Below are 13,975 nucleotides of genomic sequence, written 5' to 3' on the forward strand. Positions count from 1 at the left end.
ATACTCGGTCCCAGCCATCACTATTTCTCCCGGGGTTGTCTCCGTCTTCTACATGCGCGGGTCCCTGAACATTACTGCTGGTACTTTTCTGTGGGAATTTGCTTGCCTCCTACCAGCCTGGAATATTTCCAGCAAACTATGGTATGACGCCATGGTATTAGCACTGCCCTCAGTACCAGTAGTGAAGCCATCCCCAATTTCCTTCTCAGGAATTTTAGTTGGCAAACTGAGTGGCTGCCCAAATACATTCTCTCACAAAGGAGCTGAAGATAGAGTGGCAGTAGGTGCAAGTTTCTCCAGCCTGTTAGATACTAGAGGGTGAACGGCAGCACATTGCATCAGTGGTTAGCTAGAACTGAAGCTTTGCAGCGCTGGGATCCTGGGTTCAAGTCCCAGCAAGGACAACATCTGCAAGGACTTTGTATGTTCTCCCCGTGTTTGCGTGTGTTTCCTCCTCAGTAAAAAAGCAGCCATAGAGTATTCGGGAACCTTTCCACACACTTTTCTTAGCCAGGACTGCTTCTTAGCAGGGTTGGCTTCTACCTCAGGAGAGTTCATGATAGCGCTAACTTTGCAGCTGCTATGGGGCTCTTGAGTGGGGAAGAAAGGTTAGCCCTCAGAATCAAATCCTCTGGTGGACACAATGTTTTTCAATCTGAAACAGCTTCTCAGTGGGAGTTGTTTTTCACCACAGCCAGATTCTTGAGCTCGGTGAATGGATTGGCATAGAGGGAAACCGTATCTACCCTGGCTGTCATTTCTCCGTCACCAGGTTCTGCCCATTGTCACACACGACCATGCCTGGCTGTATGTTCTTCAGTGAGAGCCACAGATCAGGCTGCTGTGTTACAACTTTCAACAACTCTGCAGTGCTGGGCGGTTTGTCAATTAAGCATTAAGCATGCTATCTTCAGCACAGCCTGTTGCCGCTTGGCCAAGGCAGTGCTGCAGTGCTGTCAGCTTGTGACTGATGTGGCCATTTTGGAGATGGAGGAGGAGGTGCATGAGCTGAACAATGTGATTACATTGTTGTTAAATTGGTGACGCTGTTTTTTATACTAAAGAAAGATCCTATTGTTTTGTTTTTTTACGTTTTTTTTTAAGACAAATGCATTCACTGGGAAATGTAATTTTAACATTTTACAACCTTATCTGGCAATGTGGTGTGTGACACATCATCAGACACATGCTGTTTTATTTATGATGGAGGGACTGTGAAAGTCATAAAGCCTATTTTTATAGGGACATCAGACAACCCTTACTATTTTTAAAAGGCCATCAGTCGGCCCTAGCTATTGTTAGAGAGCCATCAGCCGGCTATGCTTTGTTGCTCCCATTATTAACAAGTGGGTCTCCTAAGCTGTTATTGCATATTCAGTGACTGCAAGGGCTGCCAAAAATTTGGACGCAACCCAATACCCCTTTGAAGAGACATAGAGGAGGGTCTCAGTAAAAAAAATTTTCCCATTATAAAGGAGCGGGTCTCCTATAGTGGTAATGCCCATGCTGTGACTTCAAGGGCTGCCAAAATTTTGGAAAAACCGCGCTAAGAATTTAAAGACACATAGAGCAGGGCCACAGTAACAAGGTACGACATGCTCCCATTAGAAAGGCGATGGTCTTCTATACAGTTAAAGGGTATGCAGTGAGTCCAATGGCTGACAATTTTAGGAAAAACCCCACTAAGAATTTAAAGACACATGGAGCAGGGCCACAGTAACAAGGTACGACATGTTCCCATTAGAAAGGAGAGGGTCTGCTATACAGTTATAGGGTATGCAGTGAGTCTAACGGCTGACCAATTTTAGTAAAAACCCTACTAAGAATTAAAAGACACAGAGCAGGACCACAGTAACGACAAATTCCCATTAGAAAGGAGAGAGTCTCCCATAGTGTTGGCATATGGAGTGAATGCAAGGGCTGCCAAAAATTTGGAGGCACTTCAATGCCCCTTGGAAGAGACGTGGAGGAGGGCCTCATAACAAAATGTTCCCATTAGAAAGGAGCGGGCCTCCTATACTTGTAATGCCCATGCACTAAGTATATGGGCTGACAAACGTTTACCCCAGGGGGGTATACACGAACATACTGTATAAAAAAAAATTTCTACAGGCATCATAAACACCCTTTAAAAAAATTAAGGTGTGTGTTGCATCACGGACCACGGTCACCCTGGTGATATGGTGGTGGAGGATGAGGAGAAGGAGGAGGACAAGAGCAAATAGCCAAAATCAGGAAGCGTATACCCCTGTGGGTGTGAAAAGGTGCATGGGAATAAACCTCCCAAGAAAAGACACTGGATTGGAGTTTATATTACACTGCTATCATTCGGTGGGTTGAGAAGTCTGGCCGAATCCAGCCCTTGTTCATTTTTATAAGAGTCAGCCTGATAGCATTTTCAATTGACAGGCGGATGCGCTTATCAGTTATAATTCCACCAGCGGCACTAAAAACCCGCTTTGATAAAACACTAGCGGCAGGGCAGGCCAGGACCTCCAAGGCATAGAGAGCCAGTTCATTCTATGTATCCAGCTTGGATACCAAATAATTATAAGGCACAGCGGAATCACGGAGGACGTTGGTACGGTCGGCAAGGTACTCACTCACCATCTTACCAAACTTTGCACTCCTTGTGAGAGTACCCCTCACCTCAGGGCCTGTCCGATGGGAGGGTCTGAGAAAACTTCCCAGAACTATGACAGTGTTCCCCTGCCTCTGCTGGATTGAAGTTGTCTCTCTTGGCTGTACTCCTTGGTTGTCCAACGAAGTGTGCCCTCTGCCGCCAGCATTTTCAGATGGCAATTTTTTTAATAGTTCCACCATAAGGGCCTTCTGATACAGCCCCATTTTTGTAGACCTGTCCGCCTCAGGACTAAGAGATATAAAGTTCTCCTTGTAGCGTGGGTCTAGAAGGGTCACCAACCAGTAATGACTGTCACCCAAAATTTTGAGAACGCGAGGGTCATGGAAAAGGCAGCGTAACATAAACTCAGCCATGCGTGCCAGACTACTAACAGGCAAGACTTCTGTCTCCTCACCAAGAGAATGACTGACCATGCTCTCCTCCTCCTCTCTGTCCTCTGGCCATCCACGCTGAACAGACGGTATGACAGCTGTGCAGGTAGTACTGTCTATAGTGCATGAAACTAGCCCCTGTCCTTCCTCCTCCTCTTCCTCATTGTCACCCAATCCACGTTGGGATGAGTTGAGGCTTGGCTGTGTGTAATCACCCTGTATGGTTCCTAGCTCCATCTCATCGTGCTCTGCCTGCAATGCATCCTCTTTGATTGTGAGCAGAGAGCGTTTCATTAGACAGAGAAGTGGGATGGTGACGCTAATTATGGCGTCACCACCGCTTACCATCTTGGTGGAGTACTCAAAGTTTTGGAGGATGGTACATATGTCTGACATCCATGTCCCCTCCGGAGGTCTTATGTGTGGAGTCTGAACTGAATACCGACAGCCTTTTTGATGCTGGTACTCAACAACTTCCCTCTACTGCTCACAAATCCTTCCCCACATCTTCAGTGTAGAGTTCCAAAGCGTGGGGACATCACACACCAGTCTTCCAGCTTGTGACTAATGTGGTCATTTTGGAGATGGAGGCTGAAGAGGAGGAGGAGGCTGAGGAGGATGAGGTGCAGGAGCTGTCGACTGTGGGGGAAACCCTTATTGACCTAGGGCCTTGGCATCGGGAGGTTGTGTTCCGTCCCAGTGTGTTAACCCAGTGTGCGGTCAGCGAGATGTACTGTCCCTGCCAAAAGCACTTGTCCACATGTCTGTGGTTAGGTGGACTTTACCGGTAACTGCGTTGCTGAGAGCACGGTTAATGTTTTGGGACATGTGCTTGTGTAATGCGTGGACGGCACACCGGGAGAAATAGTGGCGGCTGGGGACCGAGTACCGAGGGACGGCCGCCACCATCAGGTTGCGGAATGATTCCGTTTCCACGAGCCTAAAAGGCAACATTTCGAGCGCAAGCAGTAGAGAAATGTGAGAATTTAGTAGTGTGGCCTGTGGGGCGTTGGCTGCATATTTGTGCTTGCGTTCCAAGGACTGGGGTATGGACAACTTAACGCTGTGCTGGGACAAGGACATGGACGTGCTTCCTGATGCTGCTACTTGAGATTGTGCAAAGACAGGTGCAGGGCAGGAGGCATCTTCACATGCACCATGGACAGGGGATTGGCTTGCATGCACAACAGCGGAAGAAGTAATGGTACCACCCGCAGACACTGTTCCTGGACCCTGGGGTTCGGCCCACAAAGTCGGGTGCTTTGCTGCCATGTGCCTGATCATGCTGGTGGTGGTCAGGCTGGTCGTTTTCCCACCCCTGCTGATGCTGGAATGGCAGGTGTTGCATATGACCTTTTTGGGGTTATCGGCAGAGTCTTTAAAAAACAACCAGACTCGGGAAGACCTAATAGTTGTACTGTCAACTTCCTTCGTGTTGGTGCTACTGGGAACTGTTGCCTGCCTTCTGTCTGCGGCCACCACACTGCTTCTTCCTGCCTGTTGGGGTGCTCTGCCTCCCTCTTCATGTGTGCTGCTGTCCTCGCTCTGCATATCCTCCTGCAAGGTTGGGTCAGTTACTATATCATCCACCACCTCGTCTTCCACTTCCGCACCATGGTCCTCCTCCTGACTTTCTGGCAATTGTGTCTCATCATCATCCACCTCTTGTGACACTTTCCCACCGTCGCCTTTGTGTGACCGTGGCTGCTCGAATATTTGGGCATCGCTGCACGCGATCTCCTCTTGTCCCACTTCAAGTGGACCGGGCGAGAGGCCTGAATCTATAAATGGAAAAGTGAACAGCTCTTCAGAGTGTCCACGTGTGGGATCTGTTGTCTCTGGGCACTTGACATGGTGGGAGGAAGGAGGATCAGGGTGAGGAATATGCCGTCCAGACTCACGGCTACTGAGACTTGACCGTGTGGAAGACAGGGTGGTGGTGGTGGGGGCTAAGTGACTGGAAGCGTTATCCGCTATCCAACCAAAAATATTTTGACTATGCTCTGGGTTCAATAGTGGTGTGCTGCGAGAAGATGTGGGTATTTGTTGTGGCACAATTTCGGCTTGCCCACGGCCTTGTCCTCGGCCTGTGCATGCAACATTACCATCACTTCCAGTTCCCTGTCCCATGCCACGTGCCTTCCCCATTTTAAATGGAGGACAGTATCTTCCATGCTCACTACAAAGGACTGAGTTTGTAGCAAATTTATATGTGATCCGTGTGACGGAGAAAACAGAGTTTTAAATACCTGGCCTTTAGGTAAGTAGTTTGACCAGCAAACTGCTGTGAATTGCTTCACTGACACACTGAAAGAAATTATTAATGGAGGCAAGAAATGGCAGTATTTTCTGACAATGTATATGTGATCTGTGTGACGGAGAAAACAGTTTTAAATACCTTGCCTATAGGTAACTGTTTTGAACAGCAAACCAGTGTCAAAAACTTTGCTGACACACTGAAAACATTTTTTAATGGAGGCCAGAAATGGCAGTATTTTCTGAAAACGTATATGTGATCCATGTGACGGAGAAAACACAGTTTTAAATAAATGGATTTTTAGCGCCGCTATATGGAAAGGACTTGGCTGTATTCTGTAGCGTCAACAAGCAAATGGCGCAGAAAAACCGTGTTCTCTGGATTGCTTTTTATGCAACTTATGAGGATTAAGATGCAAAAAAAATTATTTCTGGCCCCTGAGACCTGGGCCTATTTCCCGAAATATCTAACAGCAGCAGCCGACAGAACTGGAATGGAGCCTCTTGTGCTATGTGCACTGCAGTCTGCTATATACACTGCCTGCCTGCCTATATACACTGCCTGCCTGATATCTATGCAGATGGATTAGTTAGTCCTCAAAAGGACTGTTTGTTAAGATGGATATGTGTAATGTACGTTTTTTCTCCCTACACTACCTAATACACAAGCAAATCTCTCCCTGACACAGCAGCAGCTCTCCCTACACTGTCTGATCCGGAGTGACTGTGACGAGCATAGCGGTGCCAGGTCTGATATACACCTGATGAGCTTTGCGGCCAGCCAATCACTGTAATGCCAACAACCAACATGGCTACGGCATTACAGTGCATGGCAGGCACTCCCTGCATGTTCATTGGCTCTCTAAAGAGTGCCAAACATGAAGGGAGGGGACCCGAGTTCCCGCCCGAGCAACCCGGAAATACTCGCCGAGCGCCGAGCTTGTCGAGCACCTTGATGCTCGGGCGAGTACCGAGTAGTGGCGAGCACGTTCGCTCATCACTATTGAGCACCTTGAACCCTCAGGTGCTTCACAAAAGTTTATAATGTAGAGCCGTGAAAATAAAAAAATCTAACTTTTTTCACAAATATGATCTTTTAGCCCCCAACTTTTTATTTTCACAAAGATAAGAGGAGAAAATGGACCCCAAAAATTGTGCATTTTCTCCTGAGCATGCTGATACCCCATGTGTGGGGAAAAAAACTGTTTGGACAAACGACAAGGTTCAGAAGGGAAGGAGCACTGTGTGACTTTTTGAACGCAAAATTGTCTGGAATCGAGAGCAGACGCCATGTCGCGTTTGGAGAGCCCCTGATATGCCTAAACAGTGGAAATTCCCCAAAAATGACCCGATTTTGGAAACTACACCCCTCAAGGACTTTATCAAGGAGTATAGTGAACATTTTGAACCCAGAGGTACGACACGGTACTTGATAACATTAGGTCATCATATTCAATATGTTGTCATTAGTCTTGAGCGCAAGTGCTCGCTACTTGAATTTGCATTGGGTACTCAAGTATGCACCGAGTATCACGGGTGCTTGAGTGACATGCTAGAGTCCCCGTCCTTCATGTTTCATGGTTGTTAGACACCCAAAAAAAACATGTGGGGACTGCTTGTGGATGGCAGGCAATATCAAGTGGTTTTTCTGAGCATGTTACTCGAGCACTCGCGATACTTGGTGCATACCCGAGCACCCGATGCAAACTCAAGTAGAGAGCACTTGAACTCAACACTAGTTGCCACATCATCACAGTTTTTTTTCTTTACTTTTTAAAAAATCTCAACCCCAACCCTAACACAACCCTAACCCTAGCACAACCCTAAAACAACCCTAATTCTAACTGTAACCCTAACCCCAACATAACCCTAACCCTAACACAACCCTAAACCTAATCCTAATACAACCCTAATCCTAACACAACCCTACCCCTTATCCTAACCCTAACACAACTCTAACCTTAACACAACCTTAACACAACCTTAACCGTAACCCTAACACAACCCTAACCCCAACACAACCCTAATTCCAACACAACCCTAACCCTAATGCTAACCCTAACACAACCCTACCCCTAACCCTAATCCTAACCCTAATCGTAACCCTAACACAACCCTAACCCTAACACAACTCTAAGCCTATCCCGAGGGATCCATTCACTATAATGAGGCAGCAGAGTTACTCTGGACTCCGTTTGGCCTCTGTTTTGCAGTATCTTTTTTTCAGAGGTTCACAAAACTATTGCCGACGTCACTTTTATGCACGCCTAATAAAAAGACAGACACCGTGGGATCACAGGCCAGACAGCGTCCACAATGCCTCCATCTGCCTCATTATAGGGAATCTTCTGCCAGGGGTTCCGTCTAAATCACGTATTTCAGAGATTTACATGGAAACCCCGGTGTAAGAGCTCAGCGTAGAGAGCAGGATAAATGTGAGCTGAGTCATACTGCGATTTTTGGAAGACAGAATGAACAAATCAGCAGCAGGTGAAGAATTGTTTTTAGTTATTTTTTATGCCTTTCCTTGTGCAGTGTAAGTGATTAGACAACTTTATTCTTCGGATCGGTGCGATTACAGCAATACCAAATTTATGTCGGGTTTTTATGTTTGGCAGCTGTCACACACTAAAAAATCCTTTTTTTTTTGCAAAGACTAGTTTTTGCTTCACCATATTTTAAGAGCTACAATTTTTCCAGATTTTGGCAGACAGAGTCATGTGAGAGCATGTTTTTTGCAGGACAAGTTGCCGTTTTTATTGGTACTATTTTCGGGCACGTGACATTTTTTGATTGCTTTCCATTCCAATTTTTGGGAGGCAGAATAAACAAAAACCAACAATTCAGGTTTTTTTTTTTTATGCCATTCCGCGTGTGGTAAAGTTGCTAAGGCAGCTATATTCTTCGGGTCAGTACATTTACAGCGATTCTACATTTATATAGTTTTTTTATGTTTTGGCGCTTTTACACACTAAAAACTATTTTATAGAAAAAATTATTTTTTTGCATTACTTTATTGTGAAAGCTATAACTTTTTATTTCTCAGCTGATGGAGCTGTATGGTGGCTTGTTTTTTGTGGGACAAGATGAAGTTTTCAGTGGTACCATTTTTATTTACATTCATCTTTTTGATCGCGTTTTATTCCACTTTTTGTTCAGTGGTATGATGATAAATAACAATACCAAATATGTGTACTTTTATTGGTTTTTTTTCATAATAACACTCATTTATTGGTACATATATATACTTTTATTACACATATATATATACACGTATATATATATACAGTACAGACCAAAAGTTTGGACACACCTTCTCATTTAAAGATTTTTCTGTAGTTTTATGACTTTGAAAATTGTACATTCACACTGAAGGCATCAAAACTATGAATTAACACATGTGGAATTATATACTTAACAAAAAAGTGTGAAACAACTGAAAATATGTCTTATATTCTAGGTTCTTCAAAGTAGCCACCTTTTGCTTTGATGACTGCTTTGCACACTCTTGGCATTCTCTTGATGAACTTCAAGAGGTAGTCACCGGAAATGGTTTTCACTTCACAGGTGTGCCCTTTCAGGTTTAATAAGTGGGATTTCTTGCCTTATAAATGGGGTTGAGACCATCAGTTGTGTTGTGCAGAAGTCAGGTGGATACACAGCTGATAGTCCTACTGAATAGACTGTTAGAATTTGTATTATGGCAAGAAAAAAGCAGCCAAGTAAAGAAAAATGAGTGGCCATCATTACTTTAAGAAATGAAGATCAGTCAGTACGAAAAATTGGGAAAACTTTGAAAGTGTCCCCAAGTGCAGTTGCAAAAACCATCAAGAGCTACAAAGAAACTGGCTCACATGAGGACCGCCCCAGGAAAGGAAGACCAAGAGTCACCTCTGCTTCTGAGGATAATTTTATCCGAGTCACCAGCCTCAGAAATCGCAGGTTAACAGCAGCTCATATTAGAGACCAGGTCAATGCCACACAGAGTTCTAGCAGCAGACACATCTCTTCAACAACTGTTAAGAGGAGACTTTGTGCAGCAGGCCTTCATGGTAAAATAGCTGCTAGGAAACCACGGCTAAGGACAGGCAACAAGCAGAAGAGACTTGTTTGGGCTAAAGAACACAAGGAATGGACATTAGACCAGTGGAAATCTGTGCTTTGGTCTGATGAGTCCAAATTTGAGATCTTTGGTTCCAAACACCATGTCTTTGTGCGACGCAGAAAAGGTGAACGGATGGACTCTACATGCCTGGTTCCCATCGTGAAGCATGGAGGAGGAGGTGTGATGGTGTGGGGGTGCTTTGGTGGTGACACTGTTGGGGATTTATTCAAAATTGAAGGCATACTGAACCAGCATGGCTACCACAGCATCTTGCAGCGGCATGCTATTCCATCCAGTTTGCGCTTAGTTGGACCATCATTTATTTTTCAACAGGACAATGACCCCAAACACCACAATTTGTTTCACAATTTTTTTGTTAAGTATATACATGTAATTCCACATGTGTTAATTCATAGTTTTGATGCGTTCAGTGTGAATGTACAATTTTCATAGCCATGAAAATGCAGAAAAATCTTTAAATGAGAAGGTGTGTCCAAACGTTTGGTCTGCACTGTATATATACAGACCAAAAGTTTGGACACACCTTCTCATTTAAAGATTTTTCTGTATTTTCATGACAATGAAAATTGTACATTCACACTGAAGGCATCAAAACTATGAATTAACACATGTGGAATTATATAGTTAACAAAAAAGTGTGAAACAACTGAAAATATGTCTTATATTCTAGGTTCTTCAAAGTACCCACCTTTGGCTCTTTAGACTGCTTTGCACTAGTGTTGAGCCACCCCCGTAGTGTTCGAGTTCGGTTTGGTTCGTCGAACACCCGTATGTTCGATGAACTGTTCATCGAACTGTTAGTCGAGCACCTTCGAACACCGTTAAAACCAATGGCAGGCAAACAAAAACACATAGCAACACATAGAAAACACGTAGAAAACACTTCAAAGGTGTCCAAAAGCTGACAAACTGCTCAGAAGACACAACTAACACATGGAAAAGTGACAAGTACATATAGTCATGCGAAAAGAAAAGAGGTGGAGGAGTAAAAGGAGGGGGAGACACAGATATAGGCATGTCATGCCCTTCTAAAACCAAAAAAGTGCGAAGCCGACATGGCCTGTCCGTTCCTGCCTGTGCGACCTCCGTGTTGCCGGGTTTGTGCCAGAGCTACGGTGGACCCTGACGGCCAGCCCCCCTCTCCCAATACTGGTGCCTGTCCGCTGGTGGGTCGAGCGAGCCCCCGTGCGGTGGAGGCAGGTCTAAGCTTTTTCATTTAAATTGTCTCTCTAATTTGAATGAGTACACTTTAAATCCTTTTACAAGGATCTATTGGAGGGCAAGTCTGATGCCAGCAGCTGCGGGAATTCCAGCTCCAGTAGCGTCCACTAAAGCTGCTGCAGTTAAAAAGATTTTATAAAGATCGAGCTTGGCGGTCCACCGCAAGGCGTCCTACCGCCAGTCCCAGCCCTTGTGCCTTGGGGTGCCTCCTGATGCTCTTCACTGAGTATCCCAGGGGCCCGAAGCATTTCCATTTAAAAAGTTAAGTGTCCAAACTACAGGTGGTGTAGCTTGCTTAACAGCTGGGATAATCCGCTGACTAGCAGACACTGCTACTAGGCACAAAGTATTTCCTGGGCTAGATGCAGTTAAAAAATTGTAATTACATATTCTCGTTGGATGCTGAGAAAGCATTCCATAGAGTCTCCTGGCACGCCATATATTATTCTCTTAAAAGCTTTGGGTAGTGGTCTAGGGGTCCCTTTTATAGCCCAAATCACGGCACTTTATCACAATAAGTCACCTAGGCTGAAGATAAATGGAACTGTAGCCCCCCGAGGGCTTGGTTGCTACAGAGATATTGCACCTCACCCAGAGGTGTGATATCTCACTCTCAGGTAAGGATGGAGTGTGGATCAAGACCCCGACACCTGCATGCATTACACCACATTGCCGTGGGGCAGGGCGACCAATATGCCCCTGAGATGGGCACGACAGTCCCTGTCCCTGGCTGGAGTGGGGGGAGGGAACACCGAGGAAGGGGAACCCTGTAGTGCAGGAGCATGGAGGAAGCAGTTCCTGGGCGCATTGAGAAGGGAGTATAAAAGGTTGGGCATCTTAGTTCAGTGCAGAGAAGTCTGAGCAGAAGGGACAGGGAGCAGGGGCTCTGCATGAGCTCTGCTCCGGAGGCGGGCCTAGTAACAGAGGCCCAGGCCTGGAAGAGGGAAAAGGAAGGAAGAGGAGCGGAGAAGGCTCCAGGAATGAGGAACGAAGGGATCCCAGGGGTGCGGACGGGCGAGTCGCCACTGCACGCCCGAATCCTCCTGCGTGGAGGGGTCAGGCCAAAGGGGGAGACCGGTCCCCAAAACTAGTGGAGGCGGGAAACGACCCTCAGCTAGAAACAGGAGGCTGTGACATTTTATGTGGTGCAGCCCTTCGCTACACACGCTAGGAAGGCACAACATAGGGTCAGGGAAACTGGCAAAAAGTTTACCAAGAGGAGGCCCGAGGCAGCCGGACAGAAGCGTGGTCACTGGTGGGGTAATAAAGGCCAGAGAAAGGACACACAAAGGGGGTCCTGTGAAGCACTCCAAGGTTATCTGGGAGTTGGCCGAGCCCCTCATCTGGTGAGCACAGTACGACGTGGGCTGCAGTTACCTGCAAAAGTGGTCTGGATAATAAGAACTGTGAGTAAAGGCCCTGGACTGCATCACTGACTCCGTGTCATTACTGCTGCTGCCCTGTACCATCACCCCCATCCTCCGCATACACTGCCCTGAGGCTATACTCCTGCCGTGGGGAGTTATACTACGCTCTGCTGCACCCACAACACCAGCCTCAGCGGTCTGCCCTGAAGCGGCGGTTCACTCTGACCGCAATCCACGGGTGGCGTAGTCGGACATTTAAACATCAAAACCACATAAATAGTTCTGCCACTGGTTTGACCGCCCTGAGCCACGGAACCGGGTCGCCACCACGGAGACTACAACCCCCAGCATCCACCAAAATGGGTCCGACACTGGGAGTCCCAAGGCCCAGGGGGCGCGTCAGAACATTTTCAGCACCTTTCATAATCACCAATGGGACAAGGCAGGGATGTCCTCTGTCCCCTCTCTTATACATCCTAGTGACGGAGCACCAGCTCTCATCAATTCGCCATAACCCCAATATTAGGTGGATTAAGGTGGGAGGCACCGAGTACAAGTGCTCTGCATTTGCTGATGATATTCTAGTATATATCACTCAATCACATAAATCCATCCCTGCTGTTATGGCTGAAATAGATCACTTTGTTACATGGTCAAATTTTAAAATCAATGCAGTGAAGTCTGAGGCCATCGATGTTTTCCTCCGCAAATCCATACAGTATTACATCCAGGCCATCTTTCCCTTTGCCTGGCCCTCACAGGGTATCAAATACTTAGGAATTCGTATTCATAGAGAACTCTCCCGTCTATGTTATCTTAATTTTGGGCCCTTTATTGAACAACTTCATACAGACCACGGTTGGCAAGTTAGAACTGTAAGATTCACTTTGTGAATCACAGGAGTTTTGTGGAAAAGCACATGTCCACTGTGTTCCTAATTATTATGCAAAAAGTGTTTAGGACTGATAAGGTAAGAATTTTTTTGCTTGTCAGTTAAACTCATTGATGGTGATGTGTGTCAAGGCTCTTTATATCACTGTAAGCAATTGCAGACACCTGTGCTAATTAATTTGGCAGGTGTGTGCAATGAAAGGCAAGACTACTTAGGAAGGCTGTCCCACATTATTAAGCAGCCTACATTTTCTGCCAAAATGGGAAAGAAAAAGGATGTGTCGGCTTCTGAGAAGCAACAAATTGTGGAGTGTTTAGGTCAAGGCATGACTACAATCAAAATTGCCAAGACACTTCATCCTGATCATTGCACAATCAAGAAGTATGTAGCTGATTCACAATACACATGTGTGCGTGCTAATAAGGGAAAATTGAGGACACTTTCCAACAGGCAATTACGTCAGGTTAAAAGAGTAGTGGCAAAAAAGCCTTGTCATAGCAGCAGACAAGTTTTTGAAGCTGCTGGTGCCTCCAACGTTCCCCGAACAACAAAATGCAGGGTCCTTCAGAGGTTTGCAGCTGTGCGTAAGCCATCCTGTCGACCTCCTCTATCCACAGTACACAAGTAGAAACGGCTCCAGTGGGCCAAACAATACATGAAGACTGACTTCAAAACTGTTTTGTTCACCGATGAGTGCCGTGCAACGCTCAATGGTCCAGATGGATGGAGTGGAGGATGGCTGGTTGATGGACACCCCATGCAAACACGGCTACGGCGCCAACAAGGAGGAGGTGGAGTAATGTTTTGGGCTTGAATCATGGGGAGAGAGATTGTCAGCCCCTTTAGGATCCCTGAAGGGATAAAGATGAACTCCATAATGCATGTGGAGTTTCTCAAACAGCACTTCCTGCCATGGTTCAAGAAGAAGAACTGTGTATTCCGCAGCAAGATCATTTTCATGCATGATAATGCACCGTCTCATGCTGCACATAACACATCTGCATCTCTGGCTGATTTGGGCATAAAAGGGGACAAACTTATGGTGTGACCCCCATGCTCCCCTGACCTCAACCCCATTGAGAACCTCTGGAGCATCAT

The sequence above is a fragment of the Phyllobates terribilis genome, unplaced genomic scaffold, assembly GCF_046119375.1.
Source record: "Phyllobates terribilis strain yellow unplaced genomic scaffold, ASM4611937v1 Scaffold_8__6_contigs__length_399053987, whole genome shotgun sequence".
Classification (NCBI taxonomy): domain Eukaryota; kingdom Metazoa; phylum Chordata; class Amphibia; order Anura; family Dendrobatidae; genus Phyllobates; species Phyllobates terribilis.